At 33.3% G+C, this 17,052-nt stretch overlaps 9 non-coding genes across 9 annotated transcripts; 7 read left to right on the top strand and 2 right to left on the bottom strand.

Moving 5' to 3' along the window:
- Positions 1 to 1,223: 1,223 nt before the first annotated feature.
- On the top strand, positions 1,224 to 1,295 carry TRNAQ-CUG (transfer RNA glutamine (anticodon CUG)). The gene has a single exon. It is a non-coding gene; the product is annotated as a tRNA-Gln (tRNA).
- Positions 1,296 to 3,740: 2,445 nt separating this feature from the next.
- Positions 3,741 to 3,812, top strand: TRNAQ-CUG (transfer RNA glutamine (anticodon CUG)). The gene has a single exon. It is a non-coding gene; the product is annotated as a tRNA-Gln (tRNA).
- Positions 3,813 to 6,257: 2,445 nt separating this feature from the next.
- TRNAQ-CUG (transfer RNA glutamine (anticodon CUG)) lies at positions 6,258 to 6,329 on the top strand. The gene has a single exon. It is a non-coding gene; the product is annotated as a tRNA-Gln (tRNA).
- An 825-nt stretch (positions 6,330 to 7,154) lies between these two features.
- Positions 7,155 to 7,226, bottom strand: TRNAQ-UUG (transfer RNA glutamine (anticodon UUG)). The gene has a single exon. It is a non-coding gene; the product is annotated as a tRNA-Gln (tRNA).
- A 1,548-nt stretch (positions 7,227 to 8,774) lies between these two features.
- On the top strand, positions 8,775 to 8,846 carry TRNAQ-CUG (transfer RNA glutamine (anticodon CUG)). The gene has a single exon. It is a non-coding gene; the product is annotated as a tRNA-Gln (tRNA).
- A 2,445-nt stretch (positions 8,847 to 11,291) lies between these two features.
- On the top strand, positions 11,292 to 11,363 carry TRNAQ-CUG (transfer RNA glutamine (anticodon CUG)). Its single transcript has one exon. It is a non-coding gene; the product is annotated as a tRNA-Gln (tRNA).
- An 825-nt stretch (positions 11,364 to 12,188) lies between these two features.
- TRNAQ-UUG (transfer RNA glutamine (anticodon UUG)) lies at positions 12,189 to 12,260 on the bottom strand. Its single transcript has one exon. It is a non-coding gene; the product is annotated as a tRNA-Gln (tRNA).
- A 1,548-nt stretch (positions 12,261 to 13,808) lies between these two features.
- On the top strand, positions 13,809 to 13,880 carry TRNAQ-CUG (transfer RNA glutamine (anticodon CUG)). Its single transcript has one exon. It is a non-coding gene; the product is annotated as a tRNA-Gln (tRNA).
- A 2,445-nt stretch (positions 13,881 to 16,325) lies between these two features.
- On the top strand, positions 16,326 to 16,397 carry TRNAQ-CUG (transfer RNA glutamine (anticodon CUG)). Its single transcript has one exon. It is a non-coding gene; the product is annotated as a tRNA-Gln (tRNA).
- Positions 16,398 to 17,052: the final 655 nt, after the last annotated feature.

Raw genomic sequence — 17,052 nt, 5'->3', positions numbered from 1 at the left:
ATCTGAGTACAAATTTCAGTGGGACTTATCTGAACTTTACAATTTTCTTTTCCATTCAGTTCTTAGAAGTTTTATTTGGAACAACATCACATTTACTTATAAACATGTAAAAATCAACCTGTACATATGTATCTCTGTATATATAGCTATATGTCTCTGTATATTTATAGGAAAATATAAACATATAGATTATAAAAATAAATATAATTAGTGGAGGTGAAAATCATGAACAGTTGTTGCCTCTCAGCATTTGAAACATGAGTTTCTACTTCTTTCTCTTTTATATGTCCTGAAATTGAGATAGTCACTTTTTACTCAGTATTGATCCAACAATACAGTTTATGTATATAAAGCATATCATATGATTTGTGAACAATGTTCAAAAATTAGAATTTGATCAGTACCTGTGATGCCTCCGACCAAAAGCTTATATTTTACGATTGGAGATCAACTGTTGTAAATCAGCATGAAAAACATTTTCTTTTCACGATTTCCATACTAATATAAAACAACATTTTTACTAGCTGAATGAGATCATCATTTGGGTTCCTCTATGTTTGATTGAAGAAAACTTCTCATTCAAAATGTGCTATTTTCGCCTTATCAATAGCGGGAAAGCTTAAAAAAGTGATGATGTGAATCACCCATCTGAAATGCGTTTGAGAAAATCAGAATATGATTTTATAATGGCTAACTACTTTGTGAAGAAATTTGATGTCAAAGTATTTTAAAGTTTGTATTGATGTAACTTGTTCAAGCTGATGGACATTTTGAAAGCATTCAATAATTGACTATTTCAACCTACTGGTGTTGGATTTGAGCTATCAATGAACAAAGATGAAGAAATGGAAAAGCTCAAGAGTAATAAAAAAAGTCCCTCCAAGGTTTCAAATCGGATCATTGGATGCAAAGTCCAAATTGCCAACCATTGCTCTATGGAGCCACCCATGCAGGAGACAGAGACATTGCTTCAGTAGTCTGGAAATGTAGACTGTTTTATTATGCTACAGGCAAAGATGAACAGTGTGATATAACTTTTATATTCAGATAAACATTTGAATATTTAACACTTTTATAGAGAATATAGCTGAAAAGAATCAAATCACATTAAAGCTCTATCCACTATGACCATTCAAATGAGATATCTTTTTATCAATATAAGAGAAGGCCATCACTGATGCGCTCTCTTTTGTCTCAATGGAAAAGTCACTCTTGTGTGAGAGGGTTCCATGGTGTAATGGTTAGCACTCTGGACTCTGAATCCAGCAATCCGAGTTCAAATCTCGGTGGGACCTACTACAATTATGAGATTCACTGTTTAACTCATTTTTTAGAATTTGGTCTAGAAAAAACATAATATCAATGTTTTATACTGATGCGTATGAACGCATAAGTATGTATAGATGCATACATAGCTTTATCCGTCTAGATAGCTGTTAGACAATATGAACATATCAATTATTCATTAACATAAATATTGAAGCTGAACCTAGAAACTGTTCTTTCACATCCACATTGTAAACATGAATTTATTTTCCTTTCTCATCTATATGGCCAGTAATGAGATAGTTCATTTTTGCTGATTTCTTAGCTGACAACATGCTGGACTTACACAGTGCATTTCATTGTGAATGTCTTTAAAAGTGAATTTCAGATTCACACCTTTGACATGTCTTTCAAAATATTCAACTTTTTTGGTTGTGGATTTACTGTTGAAAATCAGTGTGTAAAATCTTTGTACGTCTGAATTTCAAGATTATTATTCAAACTGCACATCTTCGGTCCCCGTAATACAAAGTTTGACTCCTCAAGTTTTGTTTTAATGAATGCTTTGCAATGAAAAAGTTCCTTGTTCGCCTTAACAATAACAGTAAGATTTTAAAAAGTAATGTCTTGCATCAGGCCCCTGTGATGAGTTTGAGAAACCAGAGTGAGTTTGTAAAATCTCTCATTATTTTGAGCCATTTAGTTTCCAGGTATTGTAAAATTTCTATTATTTGCTCACATCTAATAAACTTTTAGAGTATAATCAATAAATTAATTGTTCACCCTACCGGTATTAGATATGTGATATTAATGAATACACTTGAAAGAAAATGATTTGGTCAAGAGTCATAAAATGGTCCCACCGAGATCTGAACTCGGATCATTGGATTCAAAGTCCAAAGTGCTAACCATTACACCATGGAACCTCCCATGTGAAAGGAGCATAAACTGCTGCAGGAATGTGGAAATGTCAAAGTTTTTAATATTCTACTGTCAAAGAGAAACTGTATTGGATTGCTTTCCTATTCTGGTAAACTTTTGCATATTGAACTATGTTGGGGAAGGATGTTGCCCAAAAGACTCAAATAACGTTATAACTCTGTTGAACAGTGGTTTTTATGTGAGATAATATTTTTCAATGAAAGATAAGTTGCCCCCTGAGGCAAATCTCTTCTGTCAAAATGGAAAGCTCACCCTGGTACGGGAGGGTGGATGGTGTCATGGTTAGCACTCTGGACTCTGAAAACAGGGATCTGAGTACAAATTTCAGTGGGACTTATCTGAACTTTACAATTTTCTTTTCCATTCAGTTCTTAGAAGTTTTATTTGGAACAACATCACATTTACTTATAAACATGTAAAAATCAACCTGTACATATGTATCTCTGTATATATAGCTATATGTCTCTGTATATTTATAGGAAAATATAAACATATAGATTATAAAAATAAATATAATTAGTGGAGGTGAAAATCATGAACAGTTGTTGCCTCTCAGCATTTGAAACATGAGTTTCTACTTCTTTCTCTTTTATATGTCCTGAAATTGAGATAGTCACTTTTTACTCAGTATTGATCCAACAATACAGTTTATGTATATAAAGCATATCATATGATTTTTGAACAATGTTCAAAAATTAGAATTTGATCAGTACCTGTGATGCCTCCGACCAAAAGCTTATATTTTACGATTGGAGATCAACTGTTGTAAATCAGCATGAAAAACATTTTCTTTTCACGATTTCCATACTAATATAAAACAACATTTTTACTAGCTGAATGAGATCATCATTTGGGTTCCTCTATGTTTGATTGAAGAAAACTTCTCATTCAAAATGTGCTATTTTCGCCTTATCAATAGCGGGAAAGCTTAAAAAAGTGATGCTGTGAATCACCCATCTGAAATGCGTTTGAGAAAATCAGAATATGATTTTATAATGGCTAACTACTTTGTGAAGAAATTTGATGTCAAAGTATTTTAAAGTTTGTATTGATGTAACTTGTTCAAGCTGATGGACATTTTGAAAGCATTCAATAATTGACTATTTCAACCTACTGGTGTTGGATTTGAGCTATCAATGAACAAAGATGAAGAAATGGAAAAGCTCAAGAGTAATAAAAAAAGTCCCTCCAAGGTTTCAAATCGGATCATTGGATGCAAAGTCCAAATTGCCAACCATTGCTCTATGGAGCCACCCATGCAGGAGACAGAGACATTGCTTCAGTAGTCTGGAAATGTAGACTGTTTTATTATGCTACAGGCAAAGATGAACAGTGTGATATAACTTTTATATTCAGATAAACATTTGAATATTTAACACTTTTATAGAGAATATAGCTGAAAAGAATCAAATCACATTAAAGCTCTATCCACTATGACCATTCAAATGAGATATCTTTTTATCAATATAAGAGAAGGCCATCACTGATGCGCTCTCTTTTGTCTCAATGGAAAAGTCACTCTTGTGTGAGAGGGTTCCATGGTGTAATGGTTAGCACTCTGGACTCTGAATCCAGCAATCCGAGTTCAAATCTCGGTGGGACCTACTACAATTATGAGATTCACTGTTTAACTCATTTTTTAGAATTTGGTCTAGAAAAAACATAATATCAATGTTTTATACTGATGCGTATGAACGCATAAGTATGTATAGATGCATACATAGCTTTATCCGTCTAGATAGCTGTTAGACAATATGAACATATCAATTATTCATTAACATAAATATTGAAGCTGAACCTAGAAACTGTTCTTTCACATCCACATTGTAAACATGAGTTTATTTTCCTTTCTCATCTATATGGCCAGTAATGAGATAGTTCATTTTTGCTGATTTCTTAGCTGACAACATGCTGGACTTACACAGTGCATTTCATTGTGAATGTCTTTAAAAGTGAATTTCAGATTCACACCTTTGACATGTCTTTCAAAAGATTCAACTTTTTTGGTTGTGGATTTACTGTTGAAAATCAGTGTGTAAAATCTTTGTACGTCTGAATTTCAAGATTATTATTCAAACTGCACATCTTCGGTCCCCGTAATACAAAGTTTGACTCCTCAAGTTTTGTTTTAATGAATGCTTTGCGATGAAAAAGTTCCTTGTTCGCCTTAACAATAACAGTAAGATTTTAAAAAGTAATGTCTTGCATCAGGCCCCTGTGATGAGTTTGAGAAACCAGAGTGAGTTTGTAAAATCTCTCATTATTTTGAGCCATTTAGTTTCCAGGTATTGTAAAATTTCTATTATTTGCTCACATCTAATAAACTTTTAGAGTATAATCAATAAATTAATTGTTCACCCTACCGGTATTAGATATGTGATATTAATGAATACACTTGAAAGAAAATGATTTGGTCAAGAGTCATAAAATGGTCCCACCGAGATCTGAACTCGGATCATTGGATTCAAAGTCCAAAGTGCTAACCATTACACCATGGAACCTCCCATGTGAAAGGAGCATAAACTGCTGCAGGAATGTGGAAATGTCAAAGTTTTTAATATTCTACTGTCAAAGAGAAACTGTATTGGATTGCTTTCCTATTCTGGTAAACTTTTGCATATTGAACTATGTTGGGGAAGGATGTTGCCCAAAAGACTCAAATAACGTTATAACTCTGTTGAACAGTGGTTTTTATGTGAGATAATATTTTTCAATGAAAGATAAGTTGCCCCCTGAGGCAAATCTCTTCTGTCAAAATGGAAAGCTCACCCTGGTACGGGAGGGTGGATGGTGTCATGGTTAGCACTCTGGACTCTGAAAACAGGGATCTGAGTACAAATTTCAGTGGGACTTATCTGAACTTTACAATTTTCTTTTCCATTCAGTTCTTAGAAGTTTTATTTGGAACAACATCACATTTACTTATAAACATGTAAAAATCAACCTGTACATATGTATCTCTGTATATATAGCTATATGTCTCTGTATATTTATAGGAAAATATAAACATATAGATTATAAAAATAAATATAATTAGTGGAGGTGAAAATCATGAACAGTTGTTGCCTCTCAGCATTTGAAACATGAGTTTCTACTTCTTTCTCTTTTATATGTCCTGAAATTGAGATAGTCACTTTTTACTCAGTATTGATCCAACAATACAGTTTATGTATATAAAGCATATCATATGATTTGTGAACAATGTTCAAAAATTAGAATTTGATCAGTACCTGTGATGCCTCCGACCAAAAGCTTATATTTTACGATTGGAGATCAACTGTTGTAAATCAGCATGAAAAACATTTTCTTTTCACGATTTCCATACTAATATAAAACAACATTTTTACTAGCTGAATGAGATCATCATTTGGGTTCCTCTATGTTTGATTGAAGAAAACTTCTCATTCAAAATGTGCTATTTTCGCCTTATCAATAGCGGGAAAGCTTAAAAAAGTGATGATGTGAATCACCCATCTGAAATGCGTTTGAGAAAATCAGAATATGATTTTATAATGGCTAACTACTTTGTGAAGAAATTTGATGTCAAAGTATTTTAAAGTTTGTATTGATGTAACTTGTTCAAGCTGATGGACATTTTGAAAGCATTCAATAATTGACTATTTCAACCTACTGGTGTTGGATTTGAGCTATCAATGAACAAAGATGAAGAAATGGAAAAGCTCAAGAGTAATAAAAAAAGTCCCTCCAAGGTTTCAAATCGGATCATTGGATGCAAAGTCCAAATTGCCAACCATTGCTCTATGGAGCCACCCATGCAGGAGACAGAGACATTGCTTCAGTAGTCTGGAAATGTAGACTGTTTTATTATGCTACAGGCAAAGATGAACAGTGTGATATAACTTTTATATTCAGATAAACATTTGAATATTTAACACTTTTATAGAGAATATAGCTGAAAAGAATCAAATCACATTAAAGCTCTATCCACTATGACCATTCAAATGAGATATCTTTTTATCAATATAAGAGAAGGCCATCACTGATGCGCTCTCTTTTGTCTCAATGGAAAAGTCACTCTTGTGTGAGAGGGTTCCATGGTGTAATGGTTAGCACTCTGGACTCTGAATCCAGCAATCCGAGTTCAAATCTCGGTGGGACCTACTACAATTATGAGATTCACTGTTTAACTCATTTTTTAGAATTTGGTCTAGAAAAAACATAATATCAATGTTTTATACTGATGCGTATGAACGCATAAGTATGTATAGATGCATACATAGCTTTATCCGTCTAGATAGCTGTTAGACAATATGAACATATCAATTATTCATTAACATAAATATTGAAGCTGAACCTAGAAACTGTTCTTTCACATCCACATTGTAAACATGAGTTTATTTTCCTTTCTCATCTATATGGCCAGTAATGAGATAGTTCATTTTTGCTGATTTCTTAGCTGACAACATGCTGGACTTACACAGTGCATTTCATTGTGAATGTCTTTAAAAGTGAATTTCAGATTCACACCTTTGACATGTCTTTCAAAAGATTCAACTTTTTTGGTTGTGGATTTACTGTTGAAAATCAGTGTGTAAAATCTTTGTACGTCTGAATTTCAAGATTATTATTCAAACTGCACATCTTCGGTCCCCGTAATACAAAGTTTGACTCCTCAAGTTTTGTTTTAATGAATGCTTTGCAATGAAAAAGTTCCTTGTTCGCCTTAACAATAACAGTAAGATTTTAAAAAGTAATGTCTTGCATCAGGCCCCTGTGATGAGTTTGAGAAACCAGAGTGAGTTTGTAAAATCTCTCATTATTTTGAGCCATTTAGTTTCCAGGTATTGTAAAATTTCTATTATTTGCTCACATCTAATAAACTTTTAGAGTATAATCAATAAATTAATTGTTCACCCTACCGGTATTAGATATGTGATATTAATGAATACACTTGAAAGAAAATGATTTGGTCAAGAGTCATAAAATGGTCCCACCGAGATTTGAACTCGGATCATTGGATTCAAAGTCCAAAGTGCTAACCATTACACCATGGAACCTCCCATGTGAAAGGAGCATAAACTGCTGCAGGAATGTGGAAATGTCAAAGTTCTTAATATTCTACTGTCAAAGAGAAACTGTATTGGATTGCTTTCCTATTCTGGTAAACTTTTGCATATTGAACTATGTTGGGGAAGGATGTTGCCCAAAAGACTCAAATAACGTTATAACTCTGTTGAACAGTGGTTTTTATGTGAGATAATATTTTTCAATGAAAGATAAGTTGCCCCCTGAGGCAAATCTCTTCTGTCAAAATGGAAAGCTCACCCTGGTACTGGAGGGTGGATGGTGTCATGGTTAGCACTCTGGACTCTGAAAACAGGGATCTGAGTACAAATTTCAGTGGGACTTATCTGAACTTTACAATTTTCTTTTCCATTCAGTTCTTAGAAGTTTTATTTGGAACAACATCACATTTACTTATAAACATGTAAAAATCAACCTGTACATATGCATCTCTGTATATATAGCTATATGTCTCTGTATATTTATAGGAAAATATAAACATATAGATTATAAAAATAAATATAATTAGTGGAGGTGAAAATCATGAACAGTTGTTGCCTCTCAGCATTTGAAACATGAGTTTCTACTTCTTTCTCTTTTATATGTCCTGAAATTGAGATAGTCACGTTTTACTCAGTATTGATCCAACAATACAGTTTATGTATATAAAGCATATCATATGATTTGTGAACAATGTTCAAAAATTAGAATTTGATCAGTACCTGTGATGCCTCCGACCAAAAGCTTATATTTTACGATTGGAGATCAACTGTTGTAAATCAGCATGAAAAACATTTTCTTTTCACGATTTCCATACTAATATAAAACAACATTTTTACTAGCTGAATGAGATCATCATTTGGGTTCCTCTATGTTTGATTGAAGAAAACTTCTCATTCAAAATGTGCTATTTTCGCCTTATCAATAGCGGGAAAGCTTAAAAAAGTGATGCTGTGAATCACCCATCTGAAATGCGTTTGAGAAAATCAGAATATGATTTTATAATGGCTAACTACTTTGTGAAGAAATTTGATGTCAAAGTATTTTAAAGTTTGTATTGATGTAACTTGTTCAAGCTGATGGACATTTTGAAAGCATTCAATAATTGACTATTTCAACCTACTGGTGTTGGATTTGAGCTATCAATGAACAAAGATGAAGAAATGGAAAAGCTCAAGAGTAATAAAAAAAGTCCCTCCAAGGTTTCAAATCGGATCATTGGATGCAAAGTCCAAATTGCCAACCATTGCTCTATGGAGCCACCCATGCAGGAGACAGAGACATTGCTTCAGTAGTCTGGAAATGTAGACTGTTTTATTATGCTACAGGCAAAGATGAACAGTGTGATATAACTTTTATATTCAGATAAACATTTGAATATTTAACACTTTTATAGAGAATATAGCTGAAAAGAATCAAATCACATTAAAGCTCTATCCACTATGACCATTCAAATGAGATATCTTTTTATCAATGTAAGAGAAGGCCATCACTGATGCGCTCTGTTTTGTCTCAATGGAAAAGTCACTCTTGTGTGAGAGGGTTCCATGGTGTAATGGTTAGCACTCTGGACTCTGAATCCAGCGATCCGAGTTCAAATCTCGGTGGGACCTACTACAATTATGAGGTTCACTGTTTAACTCATTTTTTAGAATTTGGTCTAGAAAAAACATAATATCAATGTTTTATACTGATGCGTATGAACGCATAAGTATGTATAGATGCATACATAGCTTTATCCATCTAGATAGCTGTTAGACAATATGAACATATCAATTATTCATTAACATAAATATTGAAGCTGAACCTAGAAACTATTCTTTCACATCCACATTGTAAACATGAGTTTATTTTCCTTTCTCATCTATATGGCCAGTAATGAGATAGTTCATTTTTGCTGATTTCTTAGCTGACAACATGCTGGACTTACACAGTGCATTTCATTGTGAATGTCTTTAAAAGTGAATTTCAGATTCACACCTTTGACATGTCTTTCAAAAGATTCAACTTTTTTGGTTGTGGATTTACTGTTGAAAATCAGTGTGTAAAATCTTTGTACGTCTGAATTTCAAGATTATTATTCAGACTGCACATCTTCGGTCCCCGTAATACAAAGTTTGACTCCTCAAGTTTTGTTTTAATGAATGCTTTGCAATGAAAAAGTTCCTTGTTCGCCTTAACAATAACAGTAAGATTTTAAAAAGTAATGTCTTGCATCAGGCCCCTGTGATGAGTTTGAGAAACCAGAGTGAGTTTGTAAAATCTCTCATTATTTTTAGCCATTTAGTTTCCAGGTATTGTAAAATTTCTATTATTTGCTCACATCTAATAAACTTTTAGAGTATAATCAATAAATTAATTGTTCACCCTACCGGTATTAGATATGTGATATTAATGAATACACTTGAAAGAAAATGATTTGGTCAAGAGTCATAAAATGGTCCCACCGAGATTTGAACTTGGATCATTGGATTCAAAGTCCAAAGTGCTAACCATTACACCATGGAACCTCCCATGTGAAAGGAGCATAAACTGCTGCAGGAATGTGGAAATGTCAAAGTTTTTAATATTCTACTGTCAAAGAGAAACTGTATTGGATTGCTTTCCTATTCTGGTAAACTTTTGCATATTGAACTATGTTGGGGAAGGATGTTGCCCAAAAGACTCAAATAACGTTATAACTCTGTTGAACAGTGGTTTTTATGTGAGATAATATTTTTCAATGAAAGATAAGTTGCCCCCTGAGGCAAATCTCTTCTGTCAAAATGGAAAGCTCACCCTGGTACGGGAGGGTGGATGGTGTCATGGTTAGCACTCTGGACTCTGAAAACAGGGATCTGAGTACAAATTTCAGTGGGACTTATCTGAACTTTACAATTTTCTTTTCCATTCAGTTCTTAGAAGTTTTATTTGGAACAACATCACATTTACTTATAAACATGTAAAAATCAACCTGTACATATGTATCTCTGTATATATAGCTATATGTCTCTGTATATTTATAGGAAAATATAAACATATAGATTATAAAAATAAATATAATTAGTGGAGGTGAAAATCATGAACAGTTGTTGCCTCTCAGCATTTGAAACATGAGTTTCTACTTCTTTCTCTTTTATATGTCCTGAAATTGAGATAGTCACTTTTTACTCAGTATTGATCCAACAATACAGTTTATGTATATAAAGCATATCATATGATTTGTGAACAATGTTCAAAAATTAGAATTTGATCAGTACCTGTGATGCCTCCGACCAAAATCTTATATTTTACGATTGGAGATCAACTGTTGTAAATCAGCATGAAAAACATTTTCTTTTCACGATTTCCATACTAATATAAAACAACATTTTTACTAGCTGAATGAGATCATCATTTGGGTTCCTCTATGTTTGATTGAAGAAAACTTCTCATTCAAAATGTGCTATTTTCGCCTTATCAATAGCGGGAAAGCTTAAAAAAGTGATGATGTGAATCACCCATCTGAAATGCGTTTGAGAAAATCAGAATATGATTTTATAATGGCTAACTACTTTGTGAAGAAATTTGATGTCAAAGTATTTTAAAGTTTGTATTGATGTAACTTGTTCAAGCTGATGGACATTTTGAAAGCATTCAATAATTGACTATTTCAACCTACTGGTGTTGGATTTGAGCTATCAATGAACAAAGATGAAGAAATGGAAAAGCTCAAGAGTAATAAAAAAAGTCCCTCCAAGGTTTCAAATCGGATCATTGGATGCAAAGTCCAAATTGCCAACCATTGCTCTATGGAGCCACCCATGCAGGAGACAGAGACATTGCTTCAGTAGTCTGGAAATGTAGACTGTTTTATTATGCTACAGGCAAAGATGAACAGTGTGATATAACTTTTATATTCAGATAAACATTTGAATATTTAACACTTTTATAGAGAATATAGCTGAAAAGAATCAAATCACATTAAAGCTCTATCCACTATGACCATTCAAATGAGATATCTTTTTATCAATATAAGAGAAGGCCATCACTGATGCGCTCTCTTTTGTCTCAATGGAAACGTCACTCTTGTGTGAGAGGGTTCCATGGTGTAATGGTTAGCACTCTGGACTCTGAATCCAGCAATCCGAGTTCAAATCTCGGTGGGACCTACTACAATTATGAGATTCACTGTTTAACTCATTTTTTAGAATTTGGTCTAGAAAAAACATAATATCAATGTTTTATACTGATGCGTATGAACGCATAAGTATGTATAGATGCATACATAGCTTTATCCGTCTAGATAGCTGTTAGACAATATGAACATATCAATTATTCATTAACATAAATATTGAAGCTGAACCTAGAAACTGTTCTTTCACATCCACATTGTAAACATGAGTTTATTTTCCTTTCTCATCTATATGGCCAGTAATGAGATAGTTCATTTTTGCTGATTTCTTAGCTGACAACATGCTGGACTTACACAGTGCATTTCATTGTGAATGTCTTTAAAAGTGAATTTCAGATTCACACCTTTGACATGTCTTTCAAAAGATTCAACTTTTTTGGTTGTGGATTTACTGTTGAAAATCAGTGTGTAAAATCTTTGTACGTCTGAATTTCAAGATTATTATTCAAACTGCACATCTTCGGTCCCCGTAATACAAAGTTTGACTCCTCAAGTTTTGTTTTAATGAATGCTTTGCAATGAAAAAGTTCCTTGTTCGCCTTAACAATAACAGTAAGATTTTAAAAAGTAATGTCTTGCATCAGGCCCCTGTGATGAGTTTGAGAAACCAGAGTGAGTTTGTAAAATCTCTCATTATTTTGAGCCATTTAGTTTCCAGGTATTGTAAAATTTCTATTATTTGCTCACATCTAATAAACTTTTAGAGTATAATCAATAAATTAATTGTTCACCCTACCGGTATTAGATATGTGATATTAATGAATACACTTGAAAGAAAATGATTTGGTCAAGAGTCATAAAATGGTCCCACCGAGATTTGAACTCGGATCATTGGATTCAAAGTCCAAAGTGCTAACCATTACACCATGGAACCTCCCATGTGAAAGGAGCATAAACTGCTGCAGGAATGTGGAAATGTCAAAGTTTTTAATATTCTACTGTCAAAGAGAAACTGTATTGGATTGCTTTCCTATTCTGGTAAACTTTTGCATATTGAACTATGTTGGGGAAGGATGTTGCCCAAAAGACTCAAATAACGTTATAACTCTGTTGAACAGTGGTTTTTATGTGAGATAATATTTTTCAATGAAAGATAAGTTGCCCCCTGAGGCAAATCTCTTCTGTCAAAATGGAAAGCTCACCCTGGTACGGGAGGGTGGATGGTGTCATGGTTAGCACTCTGGACTCTGAAAACAGGGATCTGAGTACAAATTTCAGTGGGACTTATCTGAACTTTACAATTTTCTTTTCCATTCAGTTCTTAGAAGTTTTATTTGGAACAACATCACATTTACTTATAAACATGTAAAAATCAACCTGTACATATGTATCTCTGTATATATAGCTATATGTCTCTGTATATTTATAGGAAAATATAAACATATAGATTATAAAAATAAATATAATTAGTGGAGGTGAAAATCATGAACAGTTGTTGCCTCTCAGCATTTGAAACATGAGTTTCTACTTCTTTCTCTTTTATATGTCCTGAAATTGAGATAGTCACTTTTTACTCAGTATTGATCCAACAATACAGTTTATGTATATAAAGCATATCATATGATTTGTGAACAATGTTCAAAAATTAGAATTTGATCAGTACCTGTGATGCCTCCGACCAAAAGCTTATATTTTACGATTGGAGATCAACTGTTGTAAATCAGCATGAAAAACATTTTCTTTTCACGATTTCCATACTAATATAAAACAACATTTTTACTAGCTGAATGAGATCATCATTTGGGTTCCTCTATGTTTGATTGAAGAAAACTTCTCATTCAAAATGTGCTATTTTCGCCTTATCAATAGCGGGAAAGCTTAAAAAAGTGATGCTGTGAATCACCCATCTGAAATGCGTTTGAGAAAATCAGAATATGATTTTATAATGGCTAACTACTTTGTGAAGAAATTTGATGTCAAAGTATTTTAAAGTTTGTATTGATGTAACTTGTTCAAGCTGATGGACATTTTGAAAGCATTCAATAATTGACTATTTCAACCTACTGGTGTTGGATTTGAGCTATCAATGAACAAAGATGAAGAAATGGAAAAGCTCAAGAGTAATAAAAAAAGTCCCTCCAAGGTTTCAAATCGGATCATTGGATGCAAAGTCCAAATTGCCAACCATTGCTCTATGGAGCCACCCATGCAGGAGACAGAGACATTGCTTCAGTAGTCTGGAAATGTAGACTGTTTTATTATGCTACAGGCAAAGATGAACAGTGTGATATAACTTTTATATTCAGATAAACATTTGAATATTTAACACTTTTATAGAGAATATAGCTGAAAAGAATCAAATCACATTAAAGCTCTATCCACTATGACCATTCAAATGAGATATCTTTTTATCAATATAAGAGAAGGCCATCACTGATGCGCTCTCTTTTGTCTCAATGGAAAAGTCACTCTTGTGTGAGAGGGTTCCATGGTGTAATGGTTAGCACTCTGGACTCTGAATCCAGCAATCCGAGTTCAAATCTCGGTGGGACCTACTACAATTATGAGATTCACTGTTTAACTCATTTTTTAGAATTTGGTCTAGAAAAAACATAATATCAATGTTTTATACTGATGCGTATGAACGCATAAGTATGTATAGATGCATACATAGCTTTATCCGTCTAGATAGCTGTTAGACAATATGAACATATCAATTATTCATTAACATAAATATTGAAGCTGAACCTAGAAACTGTTCTTTCACATCCACATTGTAAACATGAGTTTATTTTCCTTTCTCATCTATATGGCCAGTAATGAGATAGTTCATTTTTGCTGATTTCTTAGCTGACAACATGCTGGACTTACACAGTGCATTTCATTGTGAATGTCTTTAAAAGTGAATTTCAGATTCACACCTTTGACATGTCTTTCAAAATATTCAACTTTTTTGGTTGTGGATTTACTGTTGAAAATCAGTGTGTAAAATCTTTGTACGTCTGAATTTCAAGATTATTATTCAAACTGCACATCTTCGGTCCCCGTAATACAAAGTTTGACTCCTCAAGTTTTGTTTTAATGAATGCTTTGCAATGAAAAAGTTCCTTGTTCGCCTTAACAATAACAGTAAGATTTTAAAAAGTAATGTCTTGCATCAGGCCCCTGTGATGAGTTTGAGAAACCAGAGTGAGTTTGTAAAATCTCTCATTATTTTGAGCCATTTAGTTTCCAGGTATTGTAAAATTTCTATTATTTGCTCACATCTAATAAACTTTTAGAGTATAATCAATAAATTAATTGTTCACCCTACCGGTATTAGATATGTGATATTAATGAATACACTTGAAAGAAAATGATTTGGTCAAGAGTCATAAAATGGTCCCACCGAGATCTGAACTCGGATCATTGGATTCAAAGTCCAAAGTGCTAACCATTACACCATGGAACCTCCCATGTGAAAGGAGCATAAACTGCTGAAGGAATGTGGAAATGTCAAAGTTTTTAATATTCTACTGTCAAAGAGAAACTGTATTGGATTGCTTTCCTATTCTGGTAAACTTTTGCATATTGAACTATGTTGGGGAAGGATGTTGCCCAAAAGACTCAAATAACGTTATAACTCTGTTGAACAGTGGTTTTTATGTGAGATAATATTTTTCAATGAAAGATAAGTTGCCCCCTGAGGCAAATCTCTTCTGTCAAAATGGAAAGCTCACCCTGGTACGGGAGGGTGGATGGTGTCATGGTTAGCACTCTGGACTCTGAAAACAGGGATCTGAGTACAAATTTCAGTGGGACTTATCTGAACTTTACAATTTTCTTTTCCATTCAGTTCTTAGAAGTTTTATTTGGAACAACATCACATTTACTTATAAACATGTAAAAATCAACCTGTACATATGTATCTCTGTATATATAGCTATATGTCTCTGTATATTTATAGGAAAATATAAACATATAGATTATAAAAATAAATATAATTAGTGGAGGTGAAAATCATGAACAGTTGTTGCCTCTCAGCATTTGAAACATGAGTTTCTACTTCTTTCTCTTTTATATGTCCTGAAATTGAGATAGTCACTTTTTACTCAGTATTGATCCAACAATACAGTTTATGTATATAAAGCATATCATATGATTTTTGAACAATGTTCAAAAATTAGAATTTGATCAGTACCTGTGATGCCTCCGACCAAAAGCTTATATTTTACGATTGGAGATCAACTGTTGTAAATCAGCATGAAAAACATTTTCTTTTCACGATTTCCATACTAATATAAAACAACATTTTTACTAGCTGAATGAGATCATCATTTGGGTTCCTCTATGTTTGATTGAAGAAAACTTCTCATTCAAAATGTGCTATTTTCGCCTTATCAATAGCGGGAAAGCTTAAAAAAGTGATGATGTGAATCACCCATCTGAAATGCGTTTGAGAAAATCAGAATATGATTTTATAATGGCTAACTACTTTGTGAAGAAATTTGATGTCAAAGTATTTTAAAGTTTGTATTGATGTAACTTGTTCAAGCTGATGGACATTTTGAAAGCATTCACTAATTGACTATTTCAACCTACTGGTGTTGGATTTGAGCTATCAATGAACAAAGATGAAGAAATGGAAAAGCTCAAGAGTAATAAAAAAAGTCCCTCCAAGGTTTCAAATCGGATCATTGGATGCAAAGTCCAAATTGCCAACCATTGCTCTATGGAGCCACCCATGCAGGAGACAGAGACATTGCTTCAGTAGTCTGGAAATGTAGACTGTTTTATTATGCTACAGGCAAAGATGAACAGTGTGATATAACTTTTATATTCAGATAAACATTTGAATATTTAACACTTTTATAGAGAATATAGCTGAAAAGAATCAAATCACATTAAAGCTCTATCCACTATGACCATTCAAATGAGATATCTTTTTATCAATATAAGAGAAGGCCATCACTGATGCGCTCTCTTTTGTCTCAATGGAAACGTCACTCTTGTGTGAGAGGGTTCCATGGTGTAATGGTTAGCACTCTGGACTCTGAATCCAGCAATCCGAGTTCAAATCTCGGTGGGACCTACTACAATTATGAGATTCACTGTTTAACTCATTTTTTAGAATTTGGTCTAGAAAAAACATAATATCAATGTTTTATACTGATGCGTATGAACGCATAAGTATGTATAGATGCATACATAGCTTTATCCGTCTAGATAGCTGTTAGACAATATGAACATATCAATTATTCATTAACATAAATATTGAAGCTGAACCTAGAAACTGTTCTTTCACATCCACATTGTAAACATGAGTTTATTTTCCTTTCTCATCTATATGGCCAGTAATGAGATAGTTCATTTTTGCTGATTTCTTAGCTGACAACATGCTGGACTTACACAGTGCATTTCATTGTGAATGTCTTTAAAAGTGAATTTCAGATTCACACCTTTGACATGTCTTTCAAAAGATTCAACTTTTTTGGTTGTGGATTTACTGTTGAAAATCAGTGTGTAAAATCTTTGTACGTCTGAATTTCAAGATTATTATTCAAACTGCACATCTTCGGTCCCCGTAATACAAAGTTTGACTCCTCAAGTTTTGTTTTAATGAATGCTTTGCAATGAAAAAGTTCCTTGTTCGCCTTAACAATAACAGTAAGATTTTAAAAAGTAATGTCTTGCATCAGGCCCCTGTGATGAGTTTGAGAAACCAGAGTGAGTTTGTAAAATCTCTC

The sequence above is a fragment of the Triturus cristatus genome, chromosome 5_2, assembly GCF_964204655.1.
Source record: "Triturus cristatus chromosome 5_2, aTriCri1.1, whole genome shotgun sequence".
Taxonomy (NCBI): Eukaryota; Metazoa; Chordata; class Amphibia; order Caudata; family Salamandridae; genus Triturus; species Triturus cristatus.
This window is presented reverse-complemented; position numbering and strand designations above follow the sequence as displayed.